Below are 21,323 nucleotides of genomic sequence, written 5' to 3' on the forward strand. Positions count from 1 at the left end.
TGAGGAGGGGGAGCTCGGTGGGCACCTGGCAGCTAGTCAAGGTCAACCTGCCACAGCTTCCTTCTATCAGGCTCCCTGTCCCTTTTTTTTAATTCTTGCCTGTGTTTCTTGTACCCCATTGGTTTTGAAGCTTTCTTCTATCCTGATGGGCTCCAGCTGGGGCTGGAGCTGGGGCAGCCCCAGGTGTGGCCAGTGAGGCTGAGGATGGGGCTGGCCCTGCTGCGTGAAGGGGCTCCAGCTGTAAAGGGGGCTGCCTGGGCAAGCCTGCCTGAGGGAGCTGATGGAGGGGAACCGGCTGAGGAGGGAGTCCAAGGGGGTCCTGCTGGCAGGAGCCTCCAGCAAGGAATGGCCGGTTCCTGCAGTGAGGAAGGATCCCTCTGAGCCACGCCCGACAGAGCAGACCACCGGCATGCGGCACTGGGAGCCCGGCACCTCTGTTGGCTGTGTGCGTGAGCCACCACGTACTGAGGAAGCCTCGTGGATGAGGAGCATCGAGGCGTCCGCTGCGTGCTGCCGAGCGGGTGAGGGTCGGGCAGGCGGCACTGTGGAAGAGGAAGGGGCAGGGGCGGAGAGAGAAGCGTCAGGGCGTGCAGGTCTCCTGCCGGGACCAGGAGCTGTGGTGAGTCACGCGTTCTCTCCTGCGCAGCCCGGTCCGTCTCTGCTGCCCTGCCCCAGATCCCTGCCTGCTTCCCTGCCTGTCCCTGCTTCTGTCTCACTCTCCACCGGCTCCCTAAAACTTGTTTCTCTTCTGCCAGCTCTGCCCTGTACCACTTTGTTGAAAAATAACTCGGAGATTTAGAATGGTCTGACTATTTTGTGCAAGATGTATTTTGTATATGTCAAATTAACAAGTAAGGCTGTAATCAGAAAGGCACACAGTTGGCATTCATAGAGTAAGGACACCCTGGAACAATTAGGCCTTGATGTTTTGAGGATGCTTCGTGTGTATTGCCAAATTGGCAAGAATGCTCAAGGTCCATCAGAGAGAAAAGAAACGTTCTCGAGTTAACAGGAAGGATAATTGGCCCTAAGCAACGCAGGATGTGACTGATAAAAGGAGACATCCTGCTCCAGAAGCACAAGCTGGGGGAAAGGTAAAGATGCTGGGTGGAGATGGCAACCTCATACTCAATTCCCATCTGGAAGAACTCGCCCACCCCAGCCCTGCAAGGAGCGTGTGTGCTAAGCTACATAGCCAGCGAGGCTGATTTAAATATAACTGGCCGATAGCAGGTGAGATGGTGACTACTAACCAATGAATGTAAATGTAGGCAGGTTTTTACTAATCATGTAACAGAATAAATACATTGTTTTTCTTTGGTGTGGAGTGCTAGCTTTGTGGAATTACCACCTAGCACCCATCTTTGTGCAAATATGAAATAAATAATGTCTCTCCTGAGTGTGTGATTATTGGCTGGTTGCACACTAGGAAATAATCCGCTTTTTGGACAACAACTTCACCTATTAATTTTTTTCTGCTTCCCTCTCTGCAGCTCCCTTAAGCTATTTTTTTTAATGCTTTCCTGTGTTTCTTGTACCCTGTTGCTTTTAAAATTTTCTTATTATGGTTCCTTCTATCCATCTCCCCTGTCCCTATTTTTTTAATATTCCTGTGTTTCTTGTACCCTGTTGTATTCTAATTTTTCTTTCTACGTTTCCCTCTCTCTGGCACCCTGTCCCTATTTTTTTATTCTTCCCTCTGTCCTGTACCGTGTCACTTTTTTCTTTCTATGTTTCCTTCTATCTATCTCCCTGTCCCTATTTTTTAATTATTTCCTGTGCTTCTCGTATCCAGTTGTTTTAAAAACTTTCTTACTATGGTTTCTTCTATTGATCTCCCTGTCCCTGTTTTTTTTCTTAATATTCCTGTGTTTCTTGTACCAGATTACTTTTTAAATTTCCTTTCTACATTGTCCTCTATCTATCTCCTTGTCCCTATGTTTTAATTCTTGTCTATGTTTCTTGTACTCAGTTGCTTTTTAAAATTCCCTCTATGTCTCCCTCTATCTGGCTCCCTTTCTTGATTATTTTTTTTTTTTTTTTAAATTCTTCTCTATATTTCTTGTACCCCATTGCTATTTAATTTATCTTTCAGCGATTCCCTTTATCTGGCTCCCTTTCCCTAAATTTTAACTCCTCCCTTTCTTCCATATACCCTGTCACTTTAAAAATTTTCTTTCAATGTTTCCTTCTATTCTCATCGCTGTTCCTATTTTGTAATTCTTTCCTGTGTTTCTTGTAGCCTATCGCTTTAAAATATTTCTTTCTATGTTTCCCTCTATCTGACTCCCCGTCTCTATTTTTTAATTCCTCCCTTTCTGTCCTGTACCCAGTTGCTTTAAAAATTTTCTTTCTATGTCCCCATTTATTTAGTTTGCTATGCTCCATCGATTTAAAATTTTGTTTCTATGGCTACTTTTATCCAGTTCACTGTCTTTATTTTCTAATTCTCTCCTGTCTGTCCCATATTCTGTCACTTCTTCAATTTTCTTTCTATTTCTACTTTTATTGAGCTCCCTATCTGTATTTTTCAATTCTTTCCTGGTTGTGTACCCTGTTGCTTTTAAATTTACTTGTATGTGTTTGTCTATTTTTTCCCCTATTCTTATTTTTTAATTTATTCTGGTCTTTCCTTAAAGCTGTCGCATTTTAAATTTTCTTTCTATGTGAAGGTTTACCCAGTTTGCTGTCCCTATTTTTTATGTTTTCCTGTCTATCCTGTACCCCATCATTTTTAAATTTTTTTTTTCCATGTCTACTTTAATCAATTCACTGTCTTTTTTATTTGTTTCTTGTTGGTCCTGTACCCCATTGCTTTTGAACTTTTCTTCCTATGTTTCTCTGTATTTTTTTCCCTATTCTTATTTTGTAACTTTTTCTTGTCTTTCCTCAACGCCTCTGCTTTTATAATTTTATTCCTGTGTCTCTATCACCCTACCCTTATTTTTAATTTTTTCCTTGTCTTACCTTAATGCTTTTGCTTTTATAATCTTCTGTGTCAAGCTTTATCCAGTTTTCTCTCCCCATTTTCAATTTTTTTTGTGCTTGTCCTTTACCCAGTTGCTTTTTAAATTTCCTGTCTACTTTGACCCATTCACTGCATTTTTTTCCTGTCTGTCCTGAACCCCGTTGTTTTTTCAATTTGCATTTTATGTCTACTTTTATCAAGCTCCCTATCCGTATTTTTTAATTTATTCCTGTCTGTGGTGTACCCTGTCACTTTTAAAATTATATTTCCATGTGTGCTTCTCTTTTTTACCCTGTCCTTATGTCTTAATTTTTTCTTTTCTTTCTTAATGCCATTGCTTATTAAATTTTCTTTCTATGTCAATATTTATTATGTTTGCTGTCCCTATTTTTTATTGTTTTCCTGTCTTTCCTATACCCTGCCCCTTTTAAATTTTCTTCCTATGTCTCCATTTATATCTAGTTTTCTGTCCCTATTTTTAATTTTTCTTCCCTGTGTTTCCTGCACCCTGTAAATTCTTAGATTTTATTTCTGTGCACGCTGGTTTTGGCTGGGATAGAGTTTAATTTTTTTGTCATAGTAGCTGGTATGGTGCTACGTTTTGGATTTGTGACCAAAGCAGCGTTGGTAGCAGAGGGATGCGTTAGTCATGGCTGAGCGGTGCTTGCGCAGCGCCGAGGGCTGTTCTGCTCCTCACCTTGCCCTGCCAGCCAGCAGGCTGGGGATGCACAAGGAGCTGGGGGGGGACACAGCTGGGAGAGCTGACCCCAACTGACCAAAGGGTTATCCCTTACCATACAGCATACCGCTCCGCAATAAAAGCTGGGGGTGGAGGTTGGTGGTGGGGTGCTGCTCAGGTCTGGCTGGGCATTGCTTGGATTGGTGGCGAGCAACTGTTTTCACTTGCATTGCTTGGTTTTCTTTCCCTTTTTCCTTCTTGTCGTGTGTCATCCCCCCCCCCCCCCCCCCCCCCCCCCCCAATTCTTTTAAAGCATTAAACTGTTTTTATATCATCTCATGAGCTTCTTTCTCACATTTACCCTTCCAATTCACCCCCCATCCCACTGTGGGGGAGTGAGCGAGCAGCTCTGTGGTGCTTAGTTGCCAGCCGGGGTTAAACCATGATGCTATGTCTACTTTTATGAAGCTGCCTATTACTGTTTTTTAATTATTTCCTGTCTGTCGTGTACCCTGTCACTTTTAAAATTTGCTTTCTATGTCTACTTTTATCCAGTTCACTGTCTTTATTTTTTAATTTTTTCCTTTCTGTCCTGTGCCCCATTGCTTTTAAATTTCCTTTCTATTTCTCAGTTTTAGTTTGCTGTCACTAATTTAAAAATTTTTCCTGTCTGTCCTGTACCCAATCACTTTTAAAATTTTCCTTCTATGTCTACTTCGATCGAGCTGTGTATTGCTGTTTTCTTAATTCTTTCCTGGCTATTATGTACCCTGTCACTTTTTACATTTTCTTTCTATGTCTACTTTAACCTAGTCATTGTCTGTATTTTTTAAGTTATTCCTGTCTGTCATGTAGCCTGTCGCCTTTTCAGTTTTCTTTCTGTGTCTCCATTTAGTTAGCTCTCACTATTTTCATTCTTTTGTCTGTTGTGTACCTTGTAGCTTTTCAAATTTATTTTCTATTCCTACTTTAATCTATTAACTGTCTTTATTTTTTAATTTTACCCTGTCTGTCCTGTACCATCTTGCTTTTAAATTTTTCTATGTCTGTTTGCTGTCACTATTTTTTAATTCTTTCCCATATGTCCCGTAACCAGTCGCTTTAAAAATTTTTCTTTCTATGTCTAGTTTTATTCAATTGGCTCTCTTAATTTTTTTAATTATGTCCTGTCTGTTCTGTAGCATATTGGTGTGAAGCGTTGAAATAGAGAAAAATCTCTCATTTTTATATATGTATAAAAAATAATATTCATTTTTATATATATATATATATATAAACATTTCAGAATAAAAACGTATACCTACTATATTATATAAAGGATTTTAGAATATTAAAAAAATCTAAATAGAGAGATGGAGGGTATTAAAATGCAAAAATAACTCACGTGTATGTAAGTTAAAAAATAAAGGACTTTAAAATGCAAAAAAAAAGATTATATATTTTATATATGAAGGAATTTAAAATAGAAAAAAGTCTGAATAGGTAGAGCTATCCACACTTACTATGTGTTACACAGTAAGTCTAAATAGATATTATATGTCATCTAAATAGAGATTATATGTAATAGTAAATAGATATCCAAGTCTAAATACATATAATAGTAAATAGGTATGTAAGTCTAAATAGATGTAATAGTAAATATATAGGAGTGTAAATAGAGAAGTCTGAAAATATACTTTAGTGTCAAAATACATAAGTCTAAAGATATATAGTCTAAACAGGTATTCTATATAAGTGTAAATATATAAAAGTGTAAATAGAGATAATATGTGTCTCAATAGATATTATATAAGTGGAAACAGATAATAGATAGAAAATACATACATATTCCCTAAATAAATATATAAGGGTAAATAGATACATGAGTGTAAACGTCTGTGATATATAAGGTTTTTAAAGTGCAAAGAAACCCTATTTATAGAAAGGCTTTAAAAACTCGACCCCCCTCTATCTCTCTACTGAAAGTATAAAAGTCCTTTCAAAAGCTGCCCCTTCCCCCTTCTTCTTTTCCCCCTTTTCCCATCCTGATGTGGGGCCAGTTCCCCCCAAACAGCGACTTTCCCCTGCGGGGCTGTGCAGGCAGAGTAGGAGCCGCTGCTATGGCACAAAGATACCCCCAAACCCTGATTCTGGGTCTGCAATGGGGGGAAAAAAAAACAATTTTGGGGAAAAACCCCAACAATTTGGGTCTCCCAGGAAAGTCAAATCCGTCTGGATTTGCGCAGCTAGAAAGCAAAAACCCATTTTCATGCACAAAACCAACAGCAAAAAAATCACCAATTTTTATGTTGTGGAAAAGTGCCCCCCCCCCCCCCCCCCCCCCCAGTTTAGTATTTTGGAAAAGCAAAAAACCTCCAATCTTTACATTACGGAAAAGCAAAAAATCCCCCAATTTGGGGTGAAATGCCAGCAGTTTGAGGGGCACCACTGGAGAGTATCTGGTGTGGATTATCTGGTGTGGGTCTGTTTTCCAGAGTGGATTATCCGTGGCAGGTTATCCCCAGTGAGTTACCTGCTGTGGATGATCCCAGGCGGACCCCCTGGGGTAGGTCATCCCCATGCACGTCCCCCTCCCCCTGTGTCCGTCTCTCCCCCTGTCCCACGTGAGTTTTCTTTCCCCTGTGCCAACCCCCCCCCAACCCCTGTGCTCCTATCTCATCCCCCACATCGCCCTCCCCACCCTCCGTTCCGTACCGCTTCACCCCCTGCTCCATAACCCCTCTGCCTCCGGACCCCTGGGGTGCTGCCTGCACCCCCCCCATTACTCCCACCCCCACTCTGAAACCTCCCCCAATTCTCTGCACCCCACTCCCACCCCAGTCTCCCTCCTCCTGCATTTTGGATTTGTGACCAAAGCAGTGTTGGTAGCAGAGGGACGCGTTAGTCACGGCTGAGCGGTGCTTGCACAGCGCCGAGGGCTGTTCTGCTCCTCGCAGCAAAGCGCGGCTGTGACGCTTGCTGGCGGGAGCTGCAAGGAGTGCGGAGCCACACTCCTGTACGGAGCAAAGGTGGAACCTCCAGGGCTCTGTGATCCTCTGCTGAGGAGACATCTAATATCCTGACACACCTCTCTGCTTTCCCTGCTTCATGTCTAATTACTTTGCATGCCGGAGGGCAGGGCGGTAAGTAACACCGTGCAGCGTCTCTTCGATAAGAGACAAGCCCCGCACAAGAAGCCTTGCGTGCGTGCAGGATTAGGAGAGCAGAGTTGTGATAGCACGGAGGTGAGGAAAGGTGCGCCCGCCCCAACAGAGCCCCAGGATCGCCAGGGTATCGCTCACTTGCGGGTCGGCCGCTCGCATCTGGTCCGCTGGGACGCGCCGTTTCCCGCTGAACAGAGCCGCCCCTCTGGCACGAAGCAGCTTTGGGTCTCTTGTGGCTGTCACCTGAACCAGGCGTTATTTTTTTAAAAATCTCTCGCCAGCATCTGTTGACTGGCTGCTGTCCCTCCCAGAACCCTGATGCCACGTGCAGACGGATACAGCAGTCCCGGGGGCTTGGTCCAGGGCAACCCCCCCAGCCCCCTGCCGTTTGCAGGTTCCCTGTGCTGCTTCTCCTCTCTAGAGAATGGGGTGGGGGGGCAGGGACAGAGGCGACCGCCCGCATTGTCTGTTGTTTGCGCTTGACTGCTGTAAAGGCTCCAGCCACCCGGGTGCTTTTTGGAACGGAGGCAATGAAGAGGACTGCCCGGGCTGCGAGTGGGGAAAGGGCAGGGCAACGTAAGCCCTGTGCCCCCAGTAAGTAGTTGCCGCCTGTGGCTGGTCTCTACTGGGCTGAGCTGTCAGTGGTGTCTCACCCAGCTGATGCTCAGAAGAGGATCGTTGCGGGGGTGCCGCTGCCCGGCGAGCGAAGGTGGGAACTGGCGTTCGAGAGGCGCGCATGCGCGGTGGCGCGTGTGGCTGGGCCCCCGCTGTTGCCTGGTAACGGAGAGGCTGTAGGGCAGCTGGGCAGGCGCGCATGCGCGCTGCTCCTTTTACGGCGCTCGCCGGTGTTGCCTAGCAACCGTAGCGCGACGCGACGCCTCGGCGACCGCGCATGCGCGGTGCCGGGGTTTACGGCGCTCGCGCTGTTGCCTAGCAGCCGAGACGCTGTACGGCAGCTCGGCGGCGCGCATGCGCGGTGCGCCTTTTACGGCGCTCGCCGCTGTTGCCTAGCAACCGTAGCGCGACACGACGCCTCCGCGACCGCGCATGCGCGGTGCCGGGCTTTACGGCGCCCGCGCTGTTGCCTAGCAACCGAGACGCTGTACGGCAGCGGGGAGGCGCGCATGCGCGGTGCGCCTTTTACGGCGCTCGTGCTGTTGCCTAGCAACCGAGACGCTGTACGGCGGCTCGGAGGCGCGCGTGCGCGGTGCGCCTTTTACGGCGCTCGCCGCTGTTGCCTAGCAACCGTAGCGCGACACGACGCCTCGGTAATCGCGCATGCGCGGTGGCGCGGTTTACGGCGCTCGTGCTGTTGCCTAGCAACCGAGAGGCTGTACGGCGGCTCGGAAACCGCGCATGCGCGGTGCGCCTTTTTGCGGCATTCGACGCTGTTGCCTAGCAACCGTAGCGCGACACGACGCCTCGGTAACCGCGCATGCGCGGTGGCGCGGTTTACGGCGCTCGTGCTGTTGCCTAGCAACCAGAAGGCGGTCCTGGCGTTCGGGAGCCGCGCATGCGCGGTGGCGCGTTTTGCCGCCCTCCTGCTGTTGCCTGGCAACCAGAACGCGGCAGAGGAGCTCGGGAGCCGCGCATGCGCGCTAGCGGCGCCTTTCGCGGCCGCTCTCTTCCGCCACCTCGTGAACAATGTTCGGTACTGCCGCTGGGGAGCCGCGCTGGCGCCTCGTGCCAAGCGCTCGCCGCTGCCACCCTGCGACCAATGTTCGGTACTGCAGCTCGGAGGCTGCGAGTGCGCGTGGCTGCCCCCCGCCCCGCACGTGCCGTCCGACGGTACCGGCAATGCGGCGCCGGCGGGAGGGGCCGCCGCGCTCGTTGCTTCCTCCCGGTAAGGAAACGCCGCCGGAAAGGAAAGCGTGCATGGGCTGCCTCTGCCGGGCCTCCCTCTCCGCGCGGCGTGGGAGCACAAAGGGACAGGCGGGGCGCTTACCGGCTGTGGGCAGGAGCTGCTGCGGCTGAAGCTGGAGAGGCCAGAGAAAGGTAGAGAAGAAGAAACGGAAGGCCGGCCGGCCGCCCGGCCGGCAGCTGCCTCCCGCGGCAGGCAAGAGAGAGCCTGCCTCTCCGCGTGCGGAAGGATCCCTCTTCGTAGTCCACAGCAGGTCAGACCGCCAGGGCGCACCGCAGGGTCCGTACGCAGCACCGACGGTGCGGTACGGCCGCGTGGCGTGCGGGCGAGCGAGGCTCCGTGCCCAGGAAGCCTCGTCTTGCAAGACCTGTGAGACGCGTGTTCTCCTGGGGGGAGGACGGCCGTGCAGCCGGAGTTACGGAAGAGGAGGGGAGCGGGAGAGGAGCCGAAAGAAGCGTCTGAACTGGCAGTCTGCTGGCAGCGCCAAGAAAGAGAGCTGCGGTGAGCCCCAGGCCCTCGGGGCCCTGTCTCTCTCTCCCCTCTTCTGCGTTCTGGTCCCTCCCTGCCCCTCCCCTGGCCCCCTCTCTTTCCCACGCCGCTGCTTTTTTTTTTTTTCCTTTCCTCCCTTGTACCTCTGATACTGAAAAGCCGGTCCAAGAAACTCTCGAAGGCTCGTTTTGGAGTTTTAGAAAGCGGGCATTCTTCATTGCAGCGCTGGATGCACGGGGGATAGTTCCACCTAGCGTGCGTGCCACAGCTTTAGCACAAACAGGTCATATAGACTAACTAATTGCATATGAATCAGATTAGTATACGTATACATAAAAATGATGGCAACTGATTATCATAGCACTGCCTACATCCGATCACGCGCAATGAAGGATCCATTTGAGACGAAGGGCTGCTTTTGCGACCACCGGCCCATTTGAAGTTCTTGCCGGCTGTCCTTGAAGTCTTTATTCTTGTCCTTGGTTCTCTGATCTTGAAGCTTAACGCAGTTTCAATCGCATGCGGTCAGTTTCAGCATTGTTCTCATCTAGTCATAAGAGCAAAGAACTGCAAAACTTAGGAGTACCTACCTCTGCTAGTTAATTGCTTGGCTATACTTTTGTCTATTGTTTCAATCATCGCGTTAGTGTAAGATTTCTAATAATTATTTACTAAGTCTCACTTTTACAGTCACCTAGCAGCAAACCAGTTTCCACGGCTGGTACAAAATATTAAAACCATCCAAAAATATTTAGACGTGCCATACAGAATGTATGGAAATATGCTATCAGAGGTGTCCCAGGGGCAGGGGGAGCGTCGGGGGGGGGCCCGAGCCCCGGAGCGGACTCGCTGGCAGGACTCGTTAGGCGCGCGACTGACCGAACGGACGCCGGCCGGCCGGCCCCGTTGCCCTCCGGGCTGCGTTTGCGCTCCCTTTGCACGGGGCGAGGGGCCGTGAGGGAGCCCAGGGGAGGAGGAGGTGAGGCGCTGGGGGGGGTCGGGCCGTGCCCCCCCCCGTTCCTGCTGGGCTCCAGCCGTTGCAAATATTCTGGTAAAGAAATCAAAATTTAATCACGTAGAAGAGTTAGGTTTGATTAAGAAGTAAAATTGTGAAGCGTAACGTATAGGATTGTTACGTTTGAAACGTAGCCATAGAGACTTTAGGAACTGCGTTACGTGTGACTATCGGAACCTTAATATCGTTAAGGTTGGAAATAGCTAACCCTAGAAACCTCGCCAGGAAGTTACAGGTTTTTCTATGTTCCGTTTCAAGAAACGAAGGAAACCGTCGTGGACGCCAGTTTGCTGCTTGGAAACCCCCTTACCCTTCCCATCTTGATTTGAGTATCGAAGATTCCAGTCAGTAGAGCTAAGCGTAACTGACCAATGATTGTTTTTAAATAAGAATATTGATAAGGTTGTATAATCAAAGGACCAATCCTTAGAAAGGTTAAATTTAAGAACGAGCATGGTATGCCTTTTTATGGAAAGAGCTTATGTAACAATGACCTGACAGAAAAAGTCCGTAAAAACTGACGGATTTTGATACTGAGTGGGACACGCCTTTGGAGGAGCGATCCCCCGTGTCCCCAGCGCTGCGATAAACGAAGTGCCCGCCTCTTAACTTCACGTTGGTGTTAAGGAGTTCTATTCCGGATTTCGGTAACGGTTTTGGCGACCCAGACGGGACCTTGCGAGTGAGACCGGACGAGATCGAGTGTCGATCGAACTCCGGCCGGCGCCGAGGTATTCTCGGCGAGAACCATCGCCCTCGACTCGCAAAGCTCCTCGCGGCGTTCCCTGGAAAAAAGGTAAGGCGCTGCTGCTTTGGAATTTGTTTGGAAAGCCTGCCCGTGAGGCGCGGCGAAAGCTTCGCGGGGTTGGGGCTTGGAGGGTACCCGTTTGCAGTGGAAGCCTAGGCGTCTGCCCCCAAGTCGTAAGCGAAAGCTATTGCTGGGTTGGACTTTGTGTATTATTTGGGACAACTGTCATTTGCGTTTGTTTGGTATTTGGGATTTGAATGTATATAAGTATAATGGCATTAGCAAAATTGTTTAAGAGTGCAGGAAATAGAACTGCTGATGAAAAGATACCAAAAACATCACCGTTGGGATGTTTATTGGCACACTGGGGTGAATTGCAGGAAAAATGGGAAACAAACAGAACTTTGAGTTATAATACTATATTGCAATTACTGTTGTTTTGTAGGAGAGAGAGTAAATGGAATGAAGCGCCATAGGTAGATTTGTTCTTTTTAAGTGACCGTAGCTGACGGGGACCGGAGGGGAATCTCCCAGCAGAAGCTCTGCTTACAGCTAAACTGGGAGAACAGAAAATTGAATATGAATTGACGCTAGAGTCACCTTTTCGGTTTTAAATACCTTAGAGGGAGAGTTAAGTTTTGAAGAAATTGGTGGTGTCGGTGCAACAAGTGAACGAGAAACTAGACCCTTCTTTAAATCTTTAACAATGAAATTAGGAAAGCAACGGGTCACTCAGCAGTTTTTGTATGTGCCAAATTCTCCTAAACTCCTGTTAAGGGGAGATCTACTGGAGAACTTAGAGGCAGAAATTAAATTAAAAAATGGAGAGATTAAAATTTTAATTCCAGAAACTAAACGTATCGAAGCAGTGGCTTTGTTGTTACAGGATGGTTACCGAAAGCAGAAGATCATACCAGTCAAAGTATAATGCCGTAATTCCAACCGTCTGGACTGGGAAGTTCCCGGTAAATCCAAAAAGCAGAACCTGTGAGACTTGATGTAAAGCCAGGATCGAATCCGCTAAGAATTAAGCCATACCCCCTAAAACTGGAAAGCCGGAAAGGGTTAGTATTGATAATACAAAAATTTTTAAGATATAAATTGTTAACGGAATGTGAATCCAAATATAACACCCCGACCTTGCCTGTTAAAAGGCTAATGAAAAAGATTATAGATTAGTTCAACACCTCAGAGCAATAAATCAAATAGTACAAGATATTCATCCGGTAGTAGCAAATCCTTATACTCTGTTAACAACCCTAACAGAGAAACGAGAACGGTTCACAGTGTTAGACTGAAAAGATGCCTTGTTCTGTATTCCCTTGGATCCCAACAGTCAAGAGCTTTTTGCTTTTGAATGGGAAAATCCTGAGACTGGGAGAAAAACACAATACACGTGGACAGTCTTGCCTCAAGGCTTTAAGAACAGCCCTACCATTTTTGGAAATCAATTGGCACGAGAATTAGAGCTTTGGAAGAAAGAAAATAATGAAGGAATCTTGTTGCCATATGTGGATGATTTATTAATTGCAGCTGAGACGGAAGAACAATGCACCAAGTAAACTCTTAGCCTTTTGAACTTTTTGGGAATCAGTGGATATCGAGTGTCAAAAGAAAAAACCCAAATAACCCAGAAAGAAGAAACTTTTTTGAGTTTTAAAATCCTAAAAGGACAATTAGGAACTGAGAGAAAAGAGGCAATTTGTCGTCTCCCCGAACCTAAGACTAACAAATTAATGACGAGCATTTCCGGGAACGGTTGCGTGGTGTCACCTGTAGATTATCAGTTGTGGCTTGCTGGTCCGACCTTTATAGGAGCAGCTCAAAACCTCAAACCGTGGATTGGACTGATGCCGAGAAAGCTACTTTCAAAGAATTGAAACAGGCTGTAATAGGGGTGCCAGCCCTAGGCCTGCCAGATCTCACAAAGACATTTGAACTTTTCACTCGCGAAAGAAGAGGTGTAGCTCTGGGCATCCCGGCCCAATATTTAGGGCCAAGTGGGCGAGCCGTGGCCTACTTCTCGAAGCGATTAGATCACGTGAGTCTGGGATGCTCCGGTCATCTGAGAGCCGTCGCTGCAACTGCGCTACTGATCCAGGAAGCTCGTAAGTTCCCCTGAGGACAAAGGATCGCTGTACGTTTCCCATACGATAACTGTTGCGCTAAAACAGAAGGGGGGGCATTGGTTATCCCCTAGCAGAATGCTGAAATACCGAGTGGTGTTGCTGGAACAAGATGATGTTTACTTAAGAACTACTACCACCGTTAACCCTGTTGCGTTTTCAACAACCGATCAAGTTAAAGGAGAACTGGAACGTGACTGCTTGCAGACAATCGAAAGAGTTTACCCCAGCTGACTGGATCTCTGAGATGTGCCGCTAGAAGGAACAGACCGGGAACTCTATACCGACGGAAGCGGGCAGACTCAAAGTACGCTTTTGGAGTAGTACGTGCGCATGGAGCGATGTGGAGAGAGAGAGGACTGTTATCTGCACAAGGAACCACCATTCAGCGTGCAGAACAAATACCGAAATTGTTAGAAACCGTTCAAAAACCAACAGCAGTCACGATAACGCGCTGTAAAGCGCATCAGTTGGGTAAGACTGTTCCTAACGCCGGTAACCGACTGGCTGATAAAGCTGCTAAAGAGGCTGCAGAAAAAGGCATCCCAGCGCTAGTTCCAGAGAAAAGTATAAAATTGCCTAAAGAAACTCCAAGTTATAATGAAAAAGATGGAAGAATTAATTGTTAGATTGCAGGCTAACAAAATGAAACAGGACAGGCTGTAACACCGACAGGTCACGTAACAGTCCCGCCCACAATATTAAGAGAAATTGCCCGAGCTGAACATAACAGAGGATATCGGGGAACAGAAAGTAAAATATGACAAAGATTGTTTAAACAATTATAAGCGGATGTGAAATTTATATATAAAATGATCCCCAAATCAGTAATAAGATTATCTTTGGAATTATTAAATAAGGAAATTTTTTAGGGGAATACTAGCAAATTGATTTTACAGAATTGCCTTGAAAAGAAGGATCTATCCTAGTTTTAGTTGATATCTTTACTGGGTGGCCCGAGGCTTTCCCTTGTCGCACCATTTTTGTCTTTATTATTCTCTCTCTGTCTGGTTCCCTGTCCCTATTCTTTATTTCCCCTCTCTCTCCCCTTTAGATCATCAGTGTTTTTGATATTTCTCAGTCTCTCTCATCTACCTCACTGTCCCGTTTTTTAATTCTTCCTTTTGCCCTGTGGCTCATCACTAGTATTTGTTTTTATCCATCTCTCTGTCTGGTACCCTCTCCTTTTTTATTAGTTCCTCCTCTCTGTCCTGTAGCCCATTGCTATTTCCCCACCCCGTCTCTCTCTGTCTCCCTTTCCTTACTTTTCAATCCCCCCTCTCTGCCCCGTAGCCGATCGCTGTTGTAGTGAGTTTGTGTGGCAAGCTGGGGCAGGGGAGTGGATAGGGGCTGCAGGGGTGGGTTCTGTGAGAAGACGCCAGGACTTGCCCCCATGTTGGGCACAGCCAGTTCCAGCTCCAAGATGGAGCTGCTACTGGTCAAAGCTGAGCCAACCAGCAACGCTGGTAGCACCTCTGTGATGTTTAAGAAGGGCTAAAAAAAAGCTGTGCAGAAGCTGTCAGTCCTGCAGACACCAAGGTCAGTGAAGAAGAAAAAGGAGGTGGTGATCCAGGTCCTAAAGCAGAGATTCCCCTGCAGCCTGCAGTGAAGACCATGGTGACACAGGCTGTCCCCCTGCAGCCCACGGAGGTCCATGGCGGAGCAGATATGCACCCTGCAGCCGACGGAGGACCCCTCGCCAGAGCAGGCGGATTCACCCGAAGGAGGCTGTGACGCTGTGGAGAGGAGCCCACACTGGAGCAGGTTTTCTGGCAGGACCTGCGGCCCCATGGGAGTGACACCACACTGGAACAGAAGAAGAGCGCAAAGAAGGAAGGAGCAGCAGAGACAACTTGTGATGAACTGACTGCAACCCCCCGCTCCTTCTCCCCCTGTGCTGCTCGGTAGGAGGAGGTAGAGAAGTCAGGAGTGAAGATGAGCCCGGGAAAAAAAGAGAGGGGTGGGGGGAAGGTGTTTTTCAGATTTGTTCGTATTTCTCATTATTGTACTCTGATTTTGACTGACAATAAATTAATTTCCCCAAGTCGAGTCTGTTTTGCCTGTGACGGTAATTGGTGAGCGATTGCTCTGTCCTTATCTTGACCCACAAGCTTTTTTGTTGTATTTTCTACCCTCCGGTCTTGTTGAGGAGGGGGAATGGTAGAGTGGCTTGGTGGACGCTCGTCAGCCAGCCAAGGTCAACCCACCACAGTTTCCTTCTCTCGGGCTCCCTGTCCCTATTTTTAAAATCTGGCCTATGTTTCTTGTATGTCGTCACTTTTGAAACTTTCTACCTCTCCGTCCTTATTTAAATTCTTGCATGTTTCTTAAACCCAATTGCTTTTGACATTTTCTTGCTACTTTTCCTTCTCTTTGTCTCCGTGACCTTATTTTAATTTCTCACCTGTGTTTCTTGTACCCTGTTGCTTTTCAAATTTCGTTCTTAGGTCTCCCTCTATGCAGCTCCATGTACCTACTTTTTGCTTCTTGTACCCTGTTGCTTTCAAAATTTTCTGTTTCCTTCTGTCCATCTCCCTGTCTCTAGTTCTTAACTCTTCCCTCTCTGTCCTGTACCCTGTCACTTCTTACATTTTCTTTCTACGTCTCCCTCTTTCTATCTCCCTGTGCCTATTTGTTAGTTCTTGCCTATGTTTCTCGCATGCTGTTGCTTTTTGAAAATTTTCTCTCTACCTGGCTCCCTGTTTCTGTTTTCTAGTTCTTGCTGTTTCTTCTCCCGTATCACTTGAGAATGTTTCCCTGTGCCTTGTCCTGTCTTTATCTTGTTGTCCTGCCAGTCCCTTCACCTTCTCTCCCCCACTTCCTATTATTTATTCCTCCATCTCCATCCCTGTTGTTTTGCTCAGTCTCTCTGCGCTTCTCTCTCTACGCTGTCTTCCTGCTTCTTGTCCCTTTCTCGTTCCCAGCATCCCATTTTCTGGCTCCCTGTCTTGTACCTCTGTGTCCCTCTGTCCTTCCTCCTGCTTTACTCTTCCCTTTTATCCCCCCATCCTGCTGCCTTTGGGCACTGAGCCTTGTAGCCAACTCACTGCCAGGATTTCTTATATGCATTAATGAATAAATTTTTCCTGCCTCCTCTGTGTGCCTGGATGTGGGTAGGTGCAGGGGCAGGGATAATATGCTGTGGGGCTTTGGCAATGGCCCCTGTTCCTGACGGGCTCCAGCTGGGGCTGGGATGGCCCCAGGTGTGGCCAGTGAGGTTGAGGATGGGGCTGGCCCTGCTGTGTGAAGGGGCTCCGGCTGTAAAGGGGGCTGCCTGGGCAGGGGAACTGGCTGAGGAGGGAGTCCAAGGGGGTCTGGCTGGTAGGTGCCCGCAGCAAGGAATGGCCAGTCCCCGTGGCGAGGAAGGATCCCTCTGAGCTGTTCCTGGCCTCTGTTGGCTACGTGCGTGAGCTGCCGTGTATCGAGGAAGCCTTGTGGATGAGGAGCATTGAGGCGTCCGCTGCGTGCTGCCGAGTGGGTGAGGGTCAGGCAGCCGGCACTGGGGAGGAGGAAGGGGCAGAGGCAGAGAGAGAAACGTCGGGGCGGTGAAGGTCTCCGGCCGGCACCAGGAGCTGTGGTGAGTCGCACGTCCTCTCCTCTACATCCTGGCCCGCCTCCGCCTCCCTTCCTCCGTCTCCCTCTCTGCCTGCCCGCCTATGCGTATGGCTCCTCAAAACTTGTTACTCTTCTGTCAACTCTGCCCAGGACCCTGTTGCCTTTTAAATGTTTAATATGCCTCTCTCTAACCAGCTGCTTCTCCCTGTTTTTTATTTTTTCTGCACCGCCTTGTACCCCTTTACTTTTAAAATTTAATTTCTATGTTTTCCCCTCTCTGTCTCCATGACCCTATATTTTAATTCTTCCCTCTTTGTCCTGTACCCAGTTGCTTGAGACTGGCTGGGCATCGGTCAGTTGGTGGTAAGCAAATGTTTTCACTTGCTGTTTTTTTTTTTTTCTGTTACAACTTTAAAAAAAAAGTCTGTTTTAATTATTAAAGTTTTTATATCAACCCATGAGTTTCTCACCTTTACCCTCCTGATTCTCCCCCTGTCCCACTGTAGGAGGGAGTAAGTGAGCAGCTGTATGGTACTTAGTTGCCGGCCAGGGTTAAACCACGATGCTACATCTACATTTATGAAGCTGCCTATTGCTATTTTTTAATTATTTCCTGTCTGTTGTGTACCCTGTTGCTTTGAAAATTTGCTTTCTATGTCTACTTTTATCCAGTTTACTGTCTTTATTTTTTATCTCTCTGTCCTGTGCCCCTGTGATACTTTTAAATTTCCTTTATATTTCTCAGTTTTAGTTCACTGTGGCTATCTTTAAAATTTTTTTCTGTCCTGTACCCAATCACTTCTTAAATTTTCCTTCTATGTCTACTTCTATCGAGCTGTGTATCACTGTTTTTTAATTCTTTCCTCGCTATTGTGTACCCCTTTGCTTTTTACTTTTTCTTTCTATGTCTACTTTAACCTTTTCACTGTCTTTAAGTTATTCCTGTCTGTCATGTAGCCCATCACCTTTTAAATTTTCTTCCTATGTCTGTTTAGTTAGCTGTCCCTATTTTTTAATTCTTCTGTCTCTGTCATGTACCCTGTTGTGCTGGTTTGGGCTGGGATAGAGTTGATTTTCCTCCCAGTAGCTAGTATGGGGCTACGTTTTGGAGTTGTGCTGAAAACAGTGTTGATAACACAGGGATGTTTTTGTTATTGCTGAGCAGTGCGTGCACAGAGTCAAGGGCCGTTCCGCTTCTCACCCTGCCCCACCGGTGAGCGGGCTGGGGCTGAACAAGGAGCTGGGAGGGCACACAGCTGGGACAGCTGACCCCAACTGACCCGAGGGCTGTTCCAGACCATACGACGTCATGCTCAGCATATAAAGCTGGGGGAAGGAGAAGGAAGGGGGGACATTCAGAGCGATGGCATTTGTCTTCCCACGTAACCGTTACGCATGATGGAGCCCTGCTTTCCTGGAGATGGCTGAACACCCGCCTGCTGGCGGGACGCTTCAAGGAATGAATTCCTTGTCTTGCTTTGCTTGTGCGCGTGGCTTCTGCTTTACCTATTAAACTGGCTTTATCTCAACCTGTGAGTTTTACTTTTTTTCTGGTTTTTCTCCCCCATCCCACTGCAGGGGGGCAGCGAGCAAGCGGCTGGGTGGTGCTTAGTTGCCAGCTGGGGTTAAACCGTGACACCTGTCACTTTTTTCCAGTTTGCTTTCTATGCCTACTTTAACCTATTCACTGTCTTTGTTTTTTTATTTTATCCTCTGTCCTGTACCATCTCGCTTTTAACATTTTCTTTCTGTGTCTGTTTGTTTGCTGTCCCTATTTTTTAATTCTTTCCTGTATGTCCTGTAAGCAGTTGCTTTTTAAATTTTCTTTCTATGGCTAGTTTTATACAGTTCGCTGTCTATATATTTTTAGTTTTTTCATCTCTGTCTTGCACCTCATTGTTTTAAAAATTTTCTTTCCATATCTCTATTTATCTATTTTTCTTTCCCTATTTTTAAATATCTTTCCTGTCCTGTATGCTATAATTTTTTAAATTTTCCTTCTATGTCTACTTTTATCAAGCAGTGTATCACAGCTTTTTGATTCTTTCCTGGCTGTCGTGTACCCTGTCACTTCTTCAATTTTCTTTCTCTGTGTCTCTCTCTTATTCACCCTATCCTTATTTTTTATTTTTTTTTCCTAGCCTTTCTTTAATGCTGTCACTGTTAAAATTTTCTGTCTGTGTCACCTTTTATCCAGTTCACTTTGTTTTTTAATTTTTCCGCTGTCTCGCACTCCATCGCTTTTACATTTCCTTTCTATTTCTCTATTTAGCGTGCTGTCACTATTGTTTAATACTTTCTTGTCTGTCCTGTAGCCTGTTGCTTTTTAGATTTTGGTTCTACATCTTTATTTCTTTAGTTCGCTGTCCCTATTTTTCATTCTTTTCCATTTTTCCTTATTCCCATCACTTTTTAAAATTTTCTATCTCTGTTAACCAGTTCTGTCCCTATTTTTTAATTCTTTCCTGTCCTGTACCCCATCACTTTTTAAATTTTCCTTCTATGTCTACTTTTATGATGCTGCATATTACCGGTTTTTAATTCTTTCCTGCCTGTCCTATGCCGCATCACTTTTAAAATTTACTTTCTATGTATCTCTCTCTTTTTCAGCCTATCAATATTTAAAAATTTTTTCCTTTGTCTTAGACTCCATTGCTTTTAAAATTTCCTGTCTCTGTTTTAGTTTGCTGTCCCTAATTTTTTCCCTTTAATTCCTTAATGCTGTGCTTTTAAAATGGTCTTTCTATGTCGTCTTTTATCCAGTAACTGTTTCTATTTTTTAATTCTTTCCTGTCTGTCATGAACTGCATTGCTTTTAAAATTTTCTATGTCTACTTTTATGTAGTTCACTGTCCCTATTTTTCAATTTTTTTCTCTCATAATTCTTTTACTTTTCAAATCTTTTTTCCTAGGTGTACTGTTATCTTGTTTTCTGTCCCTATTTTTAATTTTTTCCTGTTTACTGTATCTTGTCGCTTTTAAAATTTCCGTTCTATGTCTACTTTTATCAAGATGTCACTCCCTTTTTTTAAGTTTTCCTGTCTGTCCTGTACCCCATCTCTTTTAAATTTTCTTTCCTCGTCTATTTTTGGCCAGTTTGCTGTCTTTATTTTTTAATCCATTCTAGTATGTCCCATACCCAGTTGCTTTTAAAATTTTCTTTCTATGCCTTCGTCTGTCACATCTCACTTTCTCAGGATGACAGCTCGGGTTTGCCGATTCCCAGGTCAGGATTAAAGTGAAACGACACTAGGGATCCTTTAACTCACAAAACTCAACTTTATTCGCTCACCACAAAAATTGGCATGAAACTACATCAGTAAACTGTGTAACCTGTGCTAACCCTACATCACCAAACATATACTACAGGCCTTGCTTATTTTGGGGTCAGTTCGGGGAAGACAAGAAGGAGAGCCCTCCGGTCGAGTCACGAGGTTCAGAGCAGACCCCTTTGCTTTCTAGACTCCTTCTCGCAGAGGAGCCTAGGGGCAGCTGGATTCACTCCTAGTCCCAGACTTGGTCAACGGTTTATGTTTACGGGCTAAAATGTAGGGATTATAGAAAAGGAAAAAGAAAGAGAGAAACAAGACAGAGAGAGAAGAGAAAGATTTCACCAGTCCTGGGTGCAGCATTGGTTCAGTCAACTGAGGGGTCCAGTCCTGCTGGACTTGCACACCTGGGGCTTCAGTTTGTGTCCTTTTATCGTCCTTGCCCCTCCTTCGGGCAGGCACTCAAACTCGTTAGGTTAATTAGGTGTCGTGAGTGAGTGGTGTGTGAGCCTTTGGGACTTGGGGGTCCTTTGGGGGGTAACTTCCCCTTCCCTGCAGATGTGATCTTTTGTCATGCATGGTGAGCTGTCCTGCTCAGCGTATCAGAACAGCATTATCAGGACAGGGAGCTGTGCGCCCTCTGGCGTGCCCTTCCCCTCCTGTTGGTGACGGGTGCTGATCCGCTGCTTTTCACCTGTGGTTCCTTGCTATGCAGGGTTCCTTGTCGTGCAGAGTTTGTTGTTAAGCAGAACTTGCCCCACCGTGATGTTTGAGACATTAACTCTTTCAGCCTCTCACACCGTCTGTTTAGGGGTTTTTGCTATTTTAAAATTTTTTCCTCTCTTAATGCCTTCACTTTTGAATTTTGTTTCTTTGTTCACTTTTATGTATTTTTCTGTCTCTGTTGTTTACTTTTTTCCTATCTGTTCTCTACGTTATGACTTTTAAAATTTTCTATGTCTACTTTTATCAAGATGTCTAACCCTATTTTTTTATTTCCTGTGTCCTGTTGCTTTTATTTTTTTATCTACTTTTGTCCAGTTCACTGTCTTTATATTTTATTCTCGTCTGTGCTGTGTAATTTAAAAATGCTGTCACTTTTAAAGTTTTGTTTTAGTTTGATGTTCCTGGTTTTTTTTCCTTTATTTTCCTATTTTCTTTCTTGTTGCGCTTTAATTTTTTTTTCCCTCTACATCTGCTTTTATCTACCTCCTGTCCCTACTTTTTAATTCTTTCTTGTCTGTTGGTGTCCTGATCTTGGCTGGGACAGAGTTAATTTTCTTTCTAGTAGCTGGTATAGTGTTATGGTTTGGATTTATTTTGAGAAGAATGTTGATAACTGTCCCGGGTTCAGCTGGGATAGAGTTAATTTTTACAGGAACCCGGGAGGTGGGGGGGGCATAGCCGGGGCAGCTGACCTGAACTAGCCAAGGAGCTATTCCATACCATGTGACATCATGCTCGGTATAT

Source organism: Harpia harpyja, chromosome 13, assembly GCF_026419915.1.
Source record: "Harpia harpyja isolate bHarHar1 chromosome 13, bHarHar1 primary haplotype, whole genome shotgun sequence".
Classification (NCBI taxonomy): domain Eukaryota; kingdom Metazoa; phylum Chordata; class Aves; order Accipitriformes; family Accipitridae; genus Harpia; species Harpia harpyja.